This window comes from Uranotaenia lowii, chromosome 3, assembly GCF_029784155.1.
Source record: "Uranotaenia lowii strain MFRU-FL chromosome 3, ASM2978415v1, whole genome shotgun sequence".
Lineage (NCBI taxonomy): Eukaryota > Metazoa > Arthropoda > Insecta > Diptera > Culicidae > Uranotaenia > Uranotaenia lowii.
Genome location: NC_073693.1, coordinates 244,403,323 through 244,409,156, shown reverse-complemented (window position 1 = coordinate 244,409,156; position 5,834 = coordinate 244,403,323).

Here is a 5,834-nt window from a genome sequence, read left to right as displayed (position 1 = left end):
TAGTTCCCGAAAAACTGAAAAGAAAAAAAAAACTGGTACTGGCATCGAGGTTTCCGGAGCAGCGTTACCACATATACAGATTTTTCTGTAAATATACAGATTTTTTGGACATTTTGTAATACAGAATCTGTATATACAGAATACAGATAATTGGGAATTCATACAGATTTCATACAGATTTTCAGAAAATCAGAGATTTTCCAAGATATTTTGATTATACTTCGAGTCAATCAATAATAATCTACTTTGATGATTCAATCGATTAAATCATCCATCAATGATTACGCTTGCAAATAAGGAAAAACTTCCAGATTAGAGTTCGGAACCGTTACAATGCAAAACTTTTTTTTTGTTTTTGTTTCGATTATAGTCGTTTTACCATTTTTATGGCATTCGCGACTTTATCAACGGTGCAGTTGGCGGATCGTTATTTAAAAACATATCCGGTACAACTGTGCTCGATGTTTGCTCTTGGGCTCGAACTTTGGATCGTTTTGGAAACACGTAAAAAGTCAGCGGAAAGAACCTGGTATACCTTCAAACATGTTTTTAGACGGCATAACGGCGAACTCTGACCGTGGAATCTGCGATCTCTTCGCCCAAAAATTTTCCAGTATCTTCACTTCAGCTTCAACATCCTCAGAACATATAGATAGCGCTGTCAGGAACGTTTTGCCATTGGGCTTCTCAATAAATGGTATTGAAATCGAGGAGGCAGCCATCTCTAGAGCAGCAGCGAAGCTTAAGAATTCCTTTTCTACGGGCCCGGACGGGATACCAGCTGCTTTTTTAAAAAGTTTCATGCCTGTCTTGCTGACCCCTATTCGGCTCATTTTTCAAGCTTCGCTAGATAGAGCCACCTTCCCTCTACTATGGAAGGAAGCTTACATGTTCCCGGTACATAAAAAAGGAGATAGAAGAGATGTTAACAATTACCGTGGAATCTCTGCCTTATGTTCGATTGCCAAACTATTCGAATTGGTGGTTTTGGATCCTTTCTTCACGTACTGCAAAAATAACATCTCCAATGATCAACACGGATTCATGCCCAAACGCTCTACGACAAGTAACTTGCTAACGTTCACTTCTTTTGTGCATGAAAGTTTTGTTGCCAAATCTCAAACCGATGCAATCTATACCGATCTGTCTGCTGCTTTCGACAAGGTGAACCATGAAATTGCCATCGGTAAACTCGAACGCTTAGGATTCTGTGGTACTCTACTCGGCTGGTTCCGCAGTTATTTAACTGGTCGTAAATTGATTGTTCGAACGGGTGACACCTTTTCCAGGCAATTTCCTGCTACCTCCGGTGTGCCTCAAGGTAGCCATCTCGGACCGATTATTTTCCTAATTTACTTCAACGACGTGTTGTCACTCCTCGACGTCCCCAAACTTGGCTATGCTGATGACCTAAAACTATTTTACACCATAAACGACAACGACGACATCAATTTCCTGCAACGTCAATTCAACCTCTTCGCTGAGTGGTGTGACATTAACTGCCTGCCATTAAACCGCAGCAAATGTGCAATCATCAGCTTTTCTCGTAAGCGGCAGCCTTTAATTGCGGAGTACTTCCTCGGAGACGAACCCATCGCACGTGTGAACCACGTTAACGATCTTGGCGTAATCCTAGATCAGCGCCTGAAATTCAAGGCACACACCAACTATGTGATTGACAAAGCATCCAGAAGCCTCGGTTTCATTTTTAGAGTGGCGAAGGACTTCAAGGACGTGTATTGCTTGAAAAGCTTATACTGCAGCATTGTTCGTTCCATCCTTGAATACGCTTCAGCTGTCTGGTGTCCCTACTACCAGAACGGTGTCGATCGGCTCGAGACCATTCAGCGGCGATTCTTGCGATATGCCCTTAGACACCTGAACTGGCAAGACCCTTTTCGCTTGCCTAGCTACGAAAATCGATGCCGCCTCATAGATATCGACACCCTTCAAGCCCGCAGACAAGCAACACGTGCCTCATTTGTCGCCGACCTCCTGACATCGCGAATCGACTGTCCCACGCTATTGGAGGCTATTCCGCTTAGTGTACGACCCCGTGGATTCAGGAATCAGGATCTTCAATTGTACATTCCCTTTCGAATGAACAATTACGGAGCTAACAGCGCCCTCATCGGTGCAATGAAATCTTTCAACCGTTTTTCGGTGCATTTTGACTTCGACTTTTCGAGGGATGTTTTCCGAAGAAAAGTGATTAGGGCCTTGAGATCCCCATAGTTAGATTTAAATGTTTTGTTTTTAACCTTAATTTTAAGTAATCATTGGGATCAACATGTGATCCGTTGATCAGAAATAAATAAATAAATAAATAAACTCGGGGACATCGGCTCAGGAGACAACAGACTTGCCATCTGAGCTATATCACTAGCCCGACAATGCAAAACGACATGCAAAAAATTGTAGAAAGTTTTAAGACCTGTGTTTAAGAATCATATACCAAAATTAAGACACGAATGCCATACAGATGGTAAAGTGTCTCAAATAAAATTATAATAATAATAATATACCAAAATTGGTCATATTATAGGAAATGTAACTTTTAATGGTAAAGACTATTGACACAATGTTCAAATCCCAACTGATTGTTAAACCCCAGAAGCACTCAGATCGTTATATTAAACGGAAAACATCGACCTAAAACTTCGCCGGACCTTAATTTTCACACAAAGCGGACATATATTTTGTCCGTTACAGTTAATCGAACAAAGTTAAACCAAAGACGGTTCGCTTTTACAAAATATCAGGTTTAACACTATGGTTTGACATGTCGCACAAATAACAGCCCGCAGTAATGAGCAGCGTAGTCCAAATGAGTGCACTACGCATTATAAAAAGGTCACCATAGTTCAGCGTAAGTATCTGGAATGAAAATTTTTGATACAGATTTCAATACAGATTTTTGAGATTTTATACAGATTAAAAAAAATTTTTGGTTCGAAAATACAGATTTAAATGTGGCAACGCTGTTCCGGAGGTCAGTTTTTGGGAAAAGGTTGGAAAAAAAAAGTGCGCGGTGCTCGGTCGAGTGCGGAGGATTTTGGCCCTGCGGCTCTGTATAAAAGTTCGGGGCTTCTGCTCCGCATCCCCACGGAGAACAGAAGCAGCGATCGTGGCATAGATGGCCACTCCATCATCGCCGACTTCGGAGCCAGCATCAACAGTTCCTTCAAAAGTGAACAACAGCAACAATATCCGACACGGCAATGTCGTGCGTCTCCATCGGTGCGAGGCAAGCGACACCTCCGAATGCTCCGTGCGGCGCCAGCAGCAGGACAACAACAACTCCAGCAAAAACATCCGCACGGCAATGTTATGCGTCAGCATCGGGGCAACGTCAACCACACCTCGGACTGCTCCGTGCTGCTCCAGCAGCAGAACAACAACAACGCCAGCAGCAGAACAACAACAACTGCAGCAGCAGCATGGCCAGGCGGTCGAGAGTCTCGAAGGCAAGACAGTGGAACCATGCATGAGCCGTAAGTGGGACTTGTTCACAAGCACACTCAAGTAAAACCAAATGGAAAAGTCAGGTGATTGGGCGGTTATGAATAAATGTTACCAAAGTGAAATTTAAATCAATATTTCGATGTTTTTATTTTGTGGCGATGACCATGAGAAACCTCTTGTTACATCTGGTTCTTCATGCGAACAGGAATCTTTTTCTTTTTTCTATCCATCGGGAGAAACGTTTATGGTGTTTTCCGCTCAAAGCAGTACAGAGTTGAAAAAGTCAAAATTTCTACCTATGAGGAACCAGAATGATTGTTGTGTTAGTGGGCAATCATTCATAATTCTCTAGGATTTGACATCTAGTCCGGTTCTTTGACAGCAAAATGTCAGGTTTGTTATGGGCCCACAAATCCGTGGGCCCGTAATTTTGATGGTTGTCAAATTCAATGACAAAGGATAGGGCTGTCACCCCCTTGTTATATTCCCTTATTGTTCGATGGTTATCAAGAATTTTAACTTTTTTCGCTTAATTTCAGAGATTTTCGAGTTTCGCCCTTTTATTGTTTTCGATTCCAGTTACGTTCAAGGGGCTGAAAGAGAAGAAAATTTCCGAACTGACATTTCAGTACCTCACTGACGTTTTGGTTCCAAAATTCCATTGAAATCAAAGGCGAACTGACGTTCTGGTTCCAAAAAATCAGTACGGTCGGTTTGTATGTGATTTGACAGTTGCTTCAGTCCTTTGGTTACGTTTGCAAGTTTCGCCCAATTGATCGGCCGTTTTTGTTTTGGTTTTGAAGTTTCGCCCATTGGGATTGGGCCTGCTAAAAAGAATAAAGCTTGCTCTTTACTCTTACACAGATTTCCATAAGAATGACAGCTAATCGGAGTGAAATTGGAGTGAAGGCTATTACTTTCTTTGTCTAACACACGAGAAATCGTATACCCGGGTTGCGAGCGCGCCCATCGCCCATTCGTCCTACACGCAAAAACTAATTAGGCCGTTTTGTCACACACGGTCAACTCAGTTACGCCTATTGGCCCTACACGAATAGAAAAATTCAATCCATTTTGAATAGGCGTTACTTCACGTTCCAACGAAAATGCATCAACAGGAAGTTTCGCCCAATTGAATTTTATCAATTTTTTGAAAGTTTTAAGCCATTTTAAAGTGAAACCGCGTTTAATAGGTAAAGTGCAACCGCATGCATCCGGAATGACCGTTAACTCGATTTGTTTACATTTGGCAGTTTCGCCCTTTTTAAATGTTACGCTAGAGTTCTGATAGGCATACTCAATACTAAGTTCGGCAGCCGAACTCGAATTTATCCTTTTTTTTCGAGGGTAGCTTATTTTCAGGGAATTAAAGAATGATTAAAAATTTTTGTACCCGGATGTTGCTGTTCCGGTACATTGGGTACATTGCATTGCAATTGCAGAGCGGTGGAAAGTTTTGACACTCCCGGTCAAAGAAAACTTCCGGATGTTACTTCCTACGGGAAGTAAACAACATCCAGAAGTTTGCGGACATTCCAAGCCGCTCACCGTATGATGACAATGACGGGCAGAATTTTACGCTGACACGGTGAACATGCATTCCATTATGAAGTTCGTTCATAGTCTTCCGGTAATTGTTCCGGAACGACCAAATTTTGCGACGTGTTCGTTGGTTGCTGTTCCGGTTCGAACTGAATTCGCTATAAGTGTTTTCAGCCCAACAAAGAGAGTTCAATTTTTAGTTCATTAGGTCGAACTCAGCTTTGCTCCTTTCGCCGAAGGAAAAAAAAGGATCAATTTTGAGTTCGTAGTTCGAACTCCATTTTGAACCATCGCAAGGAGGAAAAAGGGTACTTATACCGTATTTGTTTATGCCGAGTGTTGCACTAGTGTTGCACTGGTGCACCACTAGGTGCTGTCAAACTGTTTGTTTATTCGGACGGTGTTGCACTGGTTTTGACCTGTCGGAGTTCTGCTTACGGACGGTGGCCCACCGATAATTTTGCCAGTGTTGCGAGAGAGCGTGTGAGTGAGCGAGGTAGCAATACACTGGCGAGGATTTGTGTTTGTTTTTATCGGGTACGGTGGAACACTCCACGAGTGGAGAAAACAAATACAGTATTAGCTTTAAGTTCAGAGAATCGAACTATTACCGTATTTGTTTTCTCCCCTCGATCAGTGCTCCACCGTACCCGACAAAAACAAACACAAATCGTCGCCAGTGTATTGCTACCTCACTCACTCACACGCTCTCTCGCAACACTCACGCTAATTTTTTTTTTAACCATTTTTGGTTTAAAAATAACCATTTTATGGTTTTTGCCTCGAAACTGCCAATATGGTTATTTTTTAAGAATTTTTTGAGCTCC